This window comes from Perna viridis, chromosome 3, assembly GCF_037379345.1.
Source record: "Perna viridis isolate PV_CMFRI_1.1 ecotype Kerala chromosome 3, ASM3737934v1, whole genome shotgun sequence".
Lineage (NCBI taxonomy): Eukaryota > Metazoa > Mollusca > Bivalvia > Mytilida > Mytilidae > Perna > Perna viridis.
In genome coordinates this window covers 13,595,487-13,608,935 of record NC_142447.1, presented here as the reverse complement: position 1 = coordinate 13,608,935, position 13,449 = coordinate 13,595,487, and the positions used below count along the sequence as shown (strand labels likewise).

General features: G+C 39.0%; 1 protein-coding gene across 1 annotated transcript in view; it reads left to right on the top strand.

The window, feature by feature from the left end:
• The first annotated feature begins 5,162 nt into the window (after nucleotides 1–5,162).
• LOC148621084 (alpha-2A adrenergic receptor-like) overlaps nucleotides 5,163–13,449 on the top strand; it is a 31,827-nt gene continuing 23,540 nt past the window's right edge. The window contains exon 1 of the mRNA XM_088575124.1: nucleotides 5,163–5,278. The gene's annotated coding sequence lies outside the window, so the exon portion shown is untranslated. The remainder of the gene's footprint in view (nucleotides 5,279–13,449) is intronic.

The following is a 13,449-nucleotide window of genomic DNA, read 5'->3' as shown; positions in this document are numbered from 1 at the left end:
GCTTGAAAAAAAGACCTTCTGACCGAGAATTTTACAGATTGCCAATCTTTACTCTAAACATACGATTGGGAATGCCGTAAAATGTAATGAACTGTTAGAACTTCTGGTCGTTAAGAGAAATCATGTTCAATATAGGGAGAACAAATAACAACTAATAAATTTTATAGCCTATTTGCGATGAACCTGTTAAATATGGTTTTCTAAAGATTTTTAAAACTTGAAAGATCATTGAAAAGCCGCATTAATAATTTTAGAAACCATGTCTTATATGCATTTCTTTTGGGCTAATTTTGACAACCGTCTTAATGTTGTCTTCATATTCCTTTTCGGCGACTAAATAGTGCTCAGAACCCTAGCCGGGTCCTAGGGAGTTTTGCCCACAGAACAACTGGGTTGTGTGCCCCAGGTGGTGAAATGAGATACCCCAGGCGTGTCACATGCTGGGGTTGTCAGGCTGTAGTACGGAAAATCTGACCGCAAACCATACTGGTGCACCGTGTTGGGAAAGATGCCACGTTCCTCGCAAGTTAAAAAACCCTACTGTGGTATTCTCCCGGAGTAGGAACCATAGGGCTCCGGCACAAGAGGCTAAATTGCCCGACCCTACCCACTTCTCCCTATTTCCAGTGGCAATAAAAATTTCTCGACCTCATTATCCTTGTGTGTCGTCCCATTTGTCATTTCATCATCCACTTCATGTTCATCGCCTTAATATAGCTGAGGTATTGCTGCTCGGGCGTTAAACCCCAACAATCATATTCCTTTTTGTTCGGCTAAGGTTTAGTCTAAAAGAAGGGTTATAACCGAACTGATATAATCTAGGCAATAATCAAAAGAAATATTAAACATGTACTATCTTCCAAAAAAGAGATAGACGACGCAGTAAAATTTTACTCAAAAGTTATTACTTTTCTTTCAAGAAAATAACACATTGCACGCAAATTTCAAATACAATTTTTTAACGCACTTTCAAATTTTCGATACAGTTTTTTTTAACACCACTAAGTTAGCAGTATTTGGCTAATCGGGAAACAGAATTGCGATCAGGTGACTTGCGTTTCCATAGAAGAGCGTCCTTAAGGTCAAAGGGTAAAAAGCGAAACTATACCGACTGTGTCGGAAAAAGGGAAAGCCAATAAAATCAAATGGCCATACCAAGAGAAATCCGGACAGATGGAAACTGAAAATATTGGTTTAAAACAGGGTTTCATATCGCGCATTGACTACGGTGAAACAAAGTGATTTTTGGAAAAGAACATCGACTGCATTAATCATCGTTGTAGGTGCATTTAGAGTAAAGGGAAAGACATTATTAAGATTCAATGCATCCACTTCATATTCATCGCCTGAATATAGCTGAAATATTGATGCTCGGGCGTTAAACCCCAACAAACAAACAAAACCTACTTAAATCCCTTACAGGGTGTGATGCATTCATATAAAACACAAAGAGGGCAAGTCGACCGGCATTTGAAAATATATTAAGTCAAATTGATACGAATTTAGAATAATACACTTTTTAGGAACACATTTGCTTATTTTGTCAGCAAAACCTTATTACAGTAAATTACACTATTTTCATGCATAGTTGTTTAGAAATCTTATTGCTTTGTTTGTTCGTTGGGGTTTAACGCCCGAGCAGCAATATTTCAGCTATATTCAGGCGCTGCTGCGCCCCGTGCAGGTCCGGGTGTTAAAAGAATAGGCCTGCAGCAGCGCTAAGCTTGTCGTATAAGGCGACTATATAGTGCTCAGAAACCTAGCCGGGGGCTAGGCGCTCTGCCCACAGAGCAACTGGGATGTGTGCCCTAGGTGGTGGAATGGGGTACCCCTGGCGTGTTGCATGCTGGGGTTGTCAGGCTATAATACGGAAAACCTGACCGCAAACCATAGTGGTGCACCGTGTTGGGAAAGATGCCACGTTCCTTGCACGTTAAAGAACCCTGCTGTGGTATTCGATAGGAGTAGGAACCGTAGCGCTCCGCCACAGGAGGCTAAATTGCCCAAACTTACCCACCCCCCCTTTTTCCAGTGGCAATCAAAATTTGTCGACCCTATTATCCTTGTGTCCCATCCTTTCTTTTTCATTTCATGTTCATTTTATCATCCATTTCATGTTCATCGTCTGAATATAGCTGAAATATTGCTGCTCGGACGTTAAACCCCAACAAACAAACAAACAAAAGGCGCTGCTGCAGGCTTATTCTTTTGCCACCCGGACCTGCACGGGGCAGAAATCTTATGGCAAAGTGCAACCAAAATGTGTAAATTTTGCCAAATTAGAGGAACACTTTATTTCATTACATTTATCTTTGCAGGAAACGTTTGCCACATTCCTCGATACTGAAATGTTTCAACCATAAAAAGATTTTGTATCAGAAAAAAAAATCAAGTATTTATCTTGTCAAGGCAAACCTTTATTGACAGAAAACCTACACTAACCTCCAAATTTCGTAGGAAATAATGAAAGTTGAATAAAAACTATACTCTAACACGCCGGGGGATAGGCGCTCTGCCAAAAGAGCAACTGGGATGTGTGCCCTAGGTGGTGGAATGGGGTACCCCTGGCGTGTTACATGCTGGGGTTGTCAGGCTATAATACGGAAAACCTGACCGCAAACCATAGTGGTGCACCGTGTTGGGAAAGATGCCACGTTCCTCGCACGTTAAAGAACCCTGCTGTGGTATTCGATAGGAGTAGGAACCTTTGCGCTCCGCCACAGGAGGCTAAATTGCCCTACCTTACCCATCCCCCCTTTTTCCAGTGGCAATCAAAATTTGTCGACCCTATTATCCTTGTGACCCATCCTTTTTTTTTCATTTCATGTTCATTTTATCATCCATTTCATGTTCATTGTCTGAATATAGCTGAAATATTGCTGCTCGAACGTTAAACCCCAACAAACAAAACAAACTTTTTGCTTTTTCCTATATTTTTTTGGCAAATGCGTATCATTTTTCATTTTAAGTACAGAATATATATTAAGCTATGACACTATTAACATGTTTTGTTTTACAAGCAAAAAACAGTCATGAAACATAATGCTTCAGAAAAGGGGACTATTTTATACATTCAAAATAAGTGAAGTAGAAAAGTCTTTTTTAGTTCGACCTGTTCTTGTGGGAGTGAGTGTTGGTGTTTAACGCCGAAGCAGTAATAGTTAAGCAATACCCGGGTGATGAATATGAAATGATGTTAAAATGAAAAATGGGATGGGACAGAAGGATATAGGATCTACAAATTTTGATAGCCACTTGAAATAGGGATAAAGGTTGGGGTTGGACAATTCAGCCTCCTGCGTTGCAAAGGGTCCTACTCCTATCAAATACCACAGCAGGGTTCTTTAACGTGTGAGGAACGTGCATCTTTATCATGTAGTTGCACCACTATGGTGTGTTGTTAAGTTTTCCGTATTATGGCCCGATGACCCCAGCATGTAGCATGCTAGGGGTGCCACATTCCACCCGGACCCGCACGGGGCCTTTACTGATGTACCGAAGTTCGTGCTTCCTATAATTATTGACATTTCCTTAATGAAAAAACATGGTCAAAAATTAGATTGAAATTCCTTGTCTATTTTTTGTAAAATTGCCCGACCTTACCCATCCCCCTGTTTCCAGTGGCAAAGAAAATTTGTCGACCCTATTATCCTTGTGTCCCATCCTTTTTTGTCTTTTCATGTTCATTTTATCATCCATTTCATGTTCACCGTCTGAATAAAGCTGAATTATTGCTGCTCGGACGTTAAACCCCAACAAACATGTAAAAAATCATGACAATTTATAGTTTATGGGGCAAACTGAGACCTTAAGTCATTTCTTAATTCAAATATCATATGACTAAAGGTCTTTTCAGTTTAGCTTAAATCTTTCTACAGAACAGGGCCGACAATTATTATAAACGAAAAAAAAAACCCTTTTTTCTACAGAACGCCCCCGACAATAATTTTAAACGAAAAAAAAAACCTTTGACTTTTCATTTCTTATTCAGACGGTTATTCGGTTGTTGGGCCTTTGAGACAAATATGATATGGCTTGTACATGAAAGTGGCCCTTTGAGAAAGTCATCGGATTTTATTTTGTTCATTAATAATAGTATGAGTTTTCCTAAAGCACAGATCTGTATTCAGAATGATTATACTGTTACGAACAATATGGTGTACCTTTGCGCTCCGCCACAGGAGGCTAAATTGTCCGACCTTACCCATCCCCCCTTTTTCTAGTGGCAATCAAAATTTGTCGACCCTGTTGTCCTTGTGACCCATCCTTTTTTTTTTCTTCATTTCATGTTCACTTTATCATCCATTTTATGTTCATTGTCTGAATATAGCTGAAATATTGCTGCTCGGACGTTAAGCCCCAACAAACAAACAAAATATATGGTGTATCATTAACACCACACCGTCCAAGAAAATCGTTTGTTCGCTTGTTCCACCTCTTCCCTTGATAGTGTGTGATTTTGTTTTACAAAAACTGAATAGACAAGACAATAATTATCAGTGCATTTGTTATAAATCGAAACAAATTTATATGGAAATACAGATGTCCATTTAGTATTAATATCTTATGAAAAATGATAGCAAATCTTCACGTGGACAGGTTCAGTATATCAGTCAGGTTTAAAGCAAATAATGTTGATTGATTGATTGATTGATTCTTGGGGTTTAACACTCGAGCAGTAATAATTAAGCGATGAAAATGAAATGGATGATAAAATGAAAATGAAAAATGAAAGGGGCAACTGGGATAATGTGGTCGACAAATTTTGATTGCCACTGGATATAAGGAGAGGTTGGTAAGGTCGGGTAATTTAGCCTGCTGTGGCGGAGCCTAATGGTATCTACTCCGAGAGAGTACCACAGTAGGGTTCTGTAAAGTGCGAAGAACATGGCATCTTTCCCAACACATTGCACCACTATGTTTTTCGGTCAGGTTTTCCGTATTATGGCCTGACGACCCCAGCATGTTAATAAAGGACAGCAATAGTTACCTGTTATATCGATAAAAACACAACAAATAACATTCATTGAGAATCTGTGAAATTAACCTGAATGGAATCAAGTTAATATTTCTATTCAAAGAATTTTGATATTGCTGGTAATTATTTTCGGCTCTCCAATAGATTATCTAGAAAGTCGTTTGGAATAATATTGTGATACAATCCTATTCGCTAATTGATCCAAAGACTTGTTATATATAAATAGCATTCACATAAACAAGAATAAATAAAGGAGATTCAAAAGCTCGAGAAAGGAATATTTAATGAAGGAAGAACAAGGTAAATCACTTCTTTAGAGATAATTTTATGGTTTTTTTTAACAGATTTCATTTTACGTTAAATAGTATTTATATATAAAAGTAATGGTATGCACTATCATATAATTTCAATAAAAAATAATATGCTGTTTTAAAACGTTGGTCCTCTCTGTATTAGTAAGTATACCCGATTCTTGGTTAAATCTTGTTTATTAAAAAGGAAACATCTCGAGTTCATACATTTACTCGTATTAGTATCCAAACCTGTATAGACTGATTTAATTTTAATTCTACGTTCTACCCATATGAATATCAAAAGTTTTATGATTAGACCTGATAATATTAGAACTATGAATTGTACATAAACTGTTTTGAACTTGACTTTAAATTTACCGCAAATAATGAACCGTAAAGGAAGCAGGAGGTATAGCGCGCTATAAAATTTGGTTTAACCCACCTTAGATTTTAAAATGCCTGTACTAAACCAGGACCATTGCGGTGGTTTCATTATCCTTCATTGAAACGCTTGTCTTGGAACTCATATTGTACATGTACCTCATATACATTTCAATTTGTTTGTTGGGGCTTAACGTCAGAGCAGCAATATTTCAGCTATATTCAGACGATGATGATAAAATGAACATGAAACGATGATGAAATGAAAAAGGAATGGGACACAAGGACAATAGGGTCGACAAATTTTGATTGCCAATGGAAATAGGGAGATGTGGGTAGGGTCGGGCAATTTAGCCTCCTGTGGCGAAGCCCTATGGTTCCTACTCCGGGAGAATACCACAGTAGGGTTCTTTAACGTGCAAGGAACGTGGCATCTTTCCTAACACGGTGCACCACTATGACGTGCGGTCAGGTTTTCCGTATTATAGCCTGAAAACCCCAGCATGTAACACGCCAGGGGTACCCCATTCCACCACCTAGGGCACACATCCCAGTTGCTCTGTGGGTGGAGCGCCTAGCCCCCGGCTAGGTTTCTGAGCACTATTTAGTCGCCTTATACGACAAGCTTAGCGCTGCTGCAGGCCTATTCTTTTAACACCCGGACCTGCACGGGGTAAGTACCATTCTGCGTAAGAATCGGGCAATGACTGCTTTTGTAAGGAAAAAGTTCGGATAATTTTTCCCGCTATTTTTCATAGTACATATCGACTGAATATGTTTGTTTGTTTGTTTGTTGGGGTTTAACGTCCGAGCAGCAATATTTCAGCTATATTCAGGAAATGAAAAAAAGGATGGGTCACAAGGATAATACCGTCGACAAATTGGAAAAAGGGGGGTGGGTAAGGTCGGGAAATTTAGCCTCCTGTGGCGGAGCGCAAAGGTTCCTACTCCTATCGAATACCACAGCAGGGTTCTTTAACGTGCGAGGAACGTGGCATCTTTCGCAACACGGTGCACCACTATGGTTTGCGGTCAGGTCTTCCGTATTATAGCTTGAAACACGCCAGGGGTACCCCATTCCACCACCTGGGGCACACATCCCAGTTGCGCTGTGGGTGGAGCGCCTAGCCCTCGGCTAGGTTTCTGAGCACTATTTAGTCGCCTTATACGACAAGCTTAGCGCTGCTGCAGGCCTATTTTTTTAACACCCGGACCTGCACGGGGCAAAAAAGCAAAAAAAGGCAAAAAAAAAAGGTAAAAAGGCAAAATTGTACAAACACTTTGATATTTTTTTCTGGATATTATGCGGCATAAATGCTTTCATAATGTATTAAAATTCAAGCGTTCTTCTTTTTTTCATCTGCCACACCTTATATATATCTTGCCTAATTCTTATACAAAAAAAAATGCTTAATACTTTGTATCAACAAACACTTCTTATACTTGAAAATTCATGAAAATACTGTATGAATCCCGCAAAAGATTGTATCAAATTAACTGAGAAAATAACGTACATATATAGGGTATGTGGCATATTATGTCGTCCTTTTGTTGTCATGGATGCTAAAAATAGTCTCAGTCTCTTTGTACGAATACAGTATAAATACATATGCAAAATCATACTTTTGAAACGTTTGTACAACATTTGTGTTTTTAGTATAATTTACATTTCATGATAACAAAAACTACATCGCCGGTCTTTTCTAGATTAAACCGCGGATTGAATTTCTTCCCTTTTTCTGCATAATTGTTTCTATCTCAATCAGTTATCCAAGGTTGTCTGTTTTTCGTCTCTATTTGCATTATTTATTTACGTATTTATTTTTCCGTTTGTTTCGTTGTTTGTCAATGTATATGTTCCAGAACATATGCCATTAATACACATTCTTTGTTTAATCGGTAATCTGTACTTTTTTCCCCTTGATATTATTGATAGTTATTTTTTCTATTTCTCGTACATGACAAGAAATACGAAAATATGTAAAACATTGGGAGTGAATTTTTTAACTACTTTTATGAGCCCCGTGCAGGTCCGGGTTTTAAAAGAATAGGCCTGCAGCAGCGCTATGCTTGTCGTAAAAGGCGACTAAATACTGCTCAGAATCCTAGCCGGGGGCTAGGGCGCTCTGCCCACATAGCAACTGGGATGTGTGCGCCAGGTGGTGGAATGGGGTACCCCTGGCGTGTTACATGCTGGGGTTGTCAGGCTATAATACGGAAAAACTGACCGCAAACCATAGTGGTGCAACGTGTTGGGAAATATGCCACGTTCCTTGCACGTTAAAGACCCCTACTGTGGTATTCTCCCGGAGTAGGAACCATAGGGCTCTGCCACAGGAGGCTAGATTGCCCGGCCCTGCCCGCCTCTCCCTGTTTCCAGTGGCGGTCAAAATTTGTCGACCCCATTGTCCTCGTGTCCCATCCCTTTTTCGTTTCATCATCATTTCATGTTCATCGTCTGAATATAGCTGAAATATTGCTGCTCGGACGTTAAACCCCAAAAAACAAACAACTTTTATGATAAAACGTGGCCGCTTGCATTGCGTAATCTAACGTCCTTATCTAAAACTCACCAGATTTAAAAAGCAATTTCGTTCCAACTAATTAACAGATTTTCATTGCCATTCCTGTTGCCACAAGGGGTTTATTTTCGATTAATTGAATAACATTATCTTTTTGCAGAAGGACACAATACAACATACTCAAATGTGATTCCGTTTAAGACTGCAGGTGTTTACACAATTTTCGCCAAACCACATCTTTCCGTAAATCAGAATTCACCTTTAGCAACATCACAGTTGATTTAAGCAAATTACAAATTAATTCTCTTTAAAAAAAAAGTCTTAGAATGCAAAGTTAAGTACGGACGGATCTTTGGCTGAACAAATTGACCTATTTTGATTTCGACAAAATGTTGACTCTTTCTTTATTTCACTTGTTGAATCATTTATTTTACTAATATAGCTACGGATGGCCTGCAATGTCTAACAGACTAAACTTGTTATAAAATTATACCATTCAAAGTTACATGATTCATGGACAGATGTTTATTTCCTTCATTTATTGTCTGTTCTTGGGTCTTTCATTGTTTTGTCGTACTTCCCTTTTGTACCAATTAACTGTCGACATTGTCCGTTCCCACAAAAAATATCCAATTATATCTATAAACAATCCTAGAAATGCAACAATTACGATGAAATGCGTATAAGGTCGGTCGTTATTTAGATCTGATGGTAATCCACTAGACCAACATTTACGAACCTGGTCTTGACGGTTATATATTAAAGGTCAGTTGTCACATCATTTAATGTAAAGAAAAAATGCTTCTTAGTTAAACTTTATTTTTAAAAAATCAATTATTAGAATGTTTTGTAAAGGGTGATATTTGACGCATTTTGCATTTTGCATTTTTCAATGATAAAATATTTCTTAATTAAAGTTGCAGGTGATCATATCATTTAACTAAGAATACAGAAAAAAACCCACTTCGGAATACATTTCAGTTGTATGGGGAAGGTTCAGTATAAGAAGAATGTTTCATTTTATAATGTTTCTCTTTGAGTAATGAACAGTTACCATTATTTATCCATTCGGAATTGTATAGTGCTGATTTTTAATATTCGAGTTTAGCGAGCATATTCAAATTTTGATTTCGATACAGAAAGTGGGTTTGTTTGTTTGTTTGTTTGTTGAGGTTTAACGTCCGAGCAGCAATATTTCAGCTATATTCAGACAATGAACATGAAATGGATGATAAAATGAACATAAAAAAAGGATGGGTCACAAGGATAATGGGGTCGACAAATTTTGATTGCCACTGGAACAAGGGGAAGTGGGTAAGGTCGGGCAATTTAGCCTCCTGTGGCGGAGCGCAAAGGTTCCTACTCCTATCGAATACCACAGCAGGGTTCTTTAACATGCGAGGAACGTGGCATCTTTCCCAACACGGTGCACCACTATGGTTTGCGGTCAGGTTTTCCGTATTATAGCCTGACAATTCCAGCATGTAACACGCCAGGGGTACCCCATTCCACCACCTGGGGCACACATCCCAGTTGCTCTGTGGGTGGAGCGCCTAGCCCCCGTCTAGGTTTCCCGCCACAGGAGGATAAATTGCCCGACGTTACCCATCCCCCCTTTTTCCAGTGGCAATCAAAATGTGTCGACCCTATTATCCTTGTGACCCATTCTCTTTTTTTTTCATTTCATGTTCATTTTATCATCCATTTCATGTTCATTGTCCGAATATAGCTGAAATATTGCTGCTCGGACGTTAAACCCCAACAAACAAACAAAACAAACCGTCTAGGTTTCTGAGCACTATTTAGTCGCCTTATACGACAAGCTTAGCGCTGCTGCAGGCCTATTCTTTTAACACCCGGACCTGCACGGGGCACAGAAAGTGGGAAAAAAATATCAATATGCCGAAGAAGAATAGGTCTCTTCAAAGTAATGTATAGAAAGCTTGGAAATAATAAAATGTAGGGAAATCTCTGTGAAAAAATGATAAATTATCTGTGGTTTTGCATATAGAGTCACGAGCATTTTCAATCAATGTTTTAGAGTGAGAGACAAAAAGTCATTTTTTACTTTATTGATTGAACAGTGAAACTGTATTATTAATGCAAAATACACCAATACTTAGAGAACATATTAGGAATTTCTACGAAATAACATTGTCATACTACTTCACTTTGTTCACCTCAGTGACCATTTCTCTTCAACTCGCACTCAACAAAAACTTGAGTATAGACCAGGTACACCTGTAGGGTAAGCATGCTCCGCATTTCTAGAAACACCCGCTGAGTTGCTCAGGGTTGATTGATCATTGATTGTTGGGGTTTAACGTCCGAGGAATATTTCAGTTATATTCAGACGATGATTTTTTTCCCCGAGTTGCTCATAAAAATAACGTCCGGAGTAGACGAAACAGGAAAGGAAAAGATGGATACACCATAACGCTCCATTATAACACAGTTCCAGAAGCCTAATCGTAAGAAGTCTAGCGCGGACAAAAAATTTGCATGGTAACGGCAAGCTCAGGCATAACGTAGGAGTTGTGATATGAAAACTCCATAGGCAGGTGCTGAAAAGATGCTGCCACAAATGAAAGGTTTGTTTGTTTTGTTTGTTGGGGTTTAACGTCCGAGCAGCAATATTTCAGCTATATTCAGACGATGAACATGAAATTGATGATAAAATGAACATGAAATGATAATGAAATGAAAAAGGGATGGGACACAAGGACAATGGTGGGTCCACAAATTTTGATTGCCACTGGACATAGGGAGAGGTGGGTAGGGTCGAGCAATTTAGCCTCCTGTGGCGAAGCCCTATGGTTCCTACTCCGGGAGAATACCACAGCAGGGTTCTTTAACGTGCGAGGAACGTGGCATCTTTCCCAACACGGTGCACCACTATGGTTTGCGGTCAGGTTTTCCGTATTATAGCCTGACAACCCCTGCATGTAACACGTCAGGGGTACCCCATTCAACCACCTGGGGCACACATCCCAGTTGCACAGTGGGCAAAGCGCCCTAGCCCCCGGCTAGGTTTCTGAGCACTATTTAGTCGCCTTTTACGAAAAGGTTAGCGCTGCTGCAGGCTTATTCTTTTAACACCCGGACCTGCACGGGGCTCGGTTTGTGTGAAAATATCCGATCATTCACAGGGAGAGGTAAAAGGAAGCGAGCGGTCCTTCAACAGGAAAGAACTACAAACCCCAAAAAGAACGAGAATCAGTGTCAAAATTTAGCTTTTATGTTCAATACAATGTAATCTTAATTCTCAATCCCTAAAATGCTAGTTTTATTGTGTAAGTATGCAAAAAATGAAAGTTTTGTTCCATACTGGGATCAGTCTATTCGGGTAGGGAAATACTTTAACCTTTTGTGAAAATGTTTTAGCTGGAAGTTAGTTTTTCTCGGTTTTAAGTTGAAGGCATTTAAGTCAACAGAAAGGATATTTTGTGTTAGTACTCATCAAATATGAAATAAACCATTTAAAAATAAAGCATAAATACTATAAAGGTTCTTAATTCGAAAAAGTCTAAAAATTTAAACGAAATTTTTCTTTGCATTGTGGTATATTTTGCCTTCTGTTCAAAAGCGTTTGTTTGTTGGGGTTTAACGTCCGAGCAGCAATATTTCAGCTATATTCAGACAATGAACATGAAATGGATGATAAAATGAACATGAAATGATAAAAAAAAGGATGGGTCACAAGGACAATAGGGTTGACAAATTTTGATTGCCACTAGAAAAAGGGGGGATGGGTAAGGTCGGGCAATTTAGCCTCCTGTGGCGGAGCGCAAAGGTTCCTACTCCTATCGAATACCACAGCAGGGTTCTTTAACGTGCGAGGAACGTGGCATCTTTCCCAACACGGTGCACCACTATGGTTTGCGGTCAGGTTTTCCGTATTATAGCCTGACAACCCCAGCATGTAACATCCCAGGGGTACCCCATTCCACCACCTGGGGCACACATCCCAGTTGCTCTTTGGGCAGAGCGCCTAGCCCCCAGCTAGGTTTCTGAGCACTATTTAGTCGCCTTTTACGACAAGCTTAGCGCTGCCTCAGGCCTATTCTTTTAACACCCGGACCTGCACGGGGCTACATGAAATGGATGATAAAATGAACATGAAATGAAAAAAAAGGATGGGTCACAAGGATAATAGGGTCGACGAATTTTGATTGCCACTGGAAAAAGGGGGGATGTTTGAAACCATAGGGACTTTATATAAGTTCTACATACTGTGTTATAATAATCATCAGCTTCCATGTTTGGCATTGAAAAAGAGCACGATCCGTAAAATAAGGAAATGAAAAATTCCAATTAATAACCTCTTTGAAAAAAACATTTTAGTCTGCGGTCATGATGTTAAATGTTCCTTGGCGTGTTCATGTTGCATATCTTGAAGGTTAAAATACTATGAAATAGAGCAAGCAGCATTTCATCAATTTTGATGTTATTATCATGTTTCTGTTTGGAAGATTAATTTACTCAAACCGATTCGTTTCTTTAAACAAGAGTTTACGACAAAAGGCCCAATGTGGAACATTACACAAAACTGATTTAATTGAGTTTTATAGTTGAACCAGTTAACATAATTGGTCGTGGATTTGTTAAATGCTTTATGAAGCGAATAATTTTACAAGAAATAGAAAATGTATCTTTAAGAACATTGCCCGACCTATATACGACATATAAGTAAGCGCCGGGAATGATATGTGATTATTCACTCATTTTAGATGAACAGTTCAGTCGGTTAAATAAACTCGTTTTATGGATTTACTTTTATAAAAGATATTCTGGCTGTAATCTTGTTTAAGACCTAGATAGGTCGAGAGGGTCTGATTGAGAGTGAAATTTGTCATTTTTGCAATGCTTTAATTTTGGCATAATGAATAGTAGTAATGTCGACATACATTGAAACATGACCCGACCTGTCCCAAGTTTAAAATTATTTCAATTTAAATATAGATATCGATTCATTGTTGTTTTTGTGCCGTTTCTTCGTTCAGGACCATATAACATTTAACAATCATAGAACATTTAAAGACATCTAACATAGGATTCGTATGAATATATTTCGGTCACAGGTTTTCCGTATTATAGCCTGACAACCCCAGCATGAAACACACCAGGGGTACCCATCCCAGTTGCTCTGTGGGCAGAGCGCCTAGCCCCCTGCTAGGTTTCTGAGCACTATTTTGTCGCCTTTTACGACAAGCTTAGCGCTGCTGCAGGCCTATTCTTTTAACACCCAGACCTGCACGGGGCTTTTCCAGTGGTA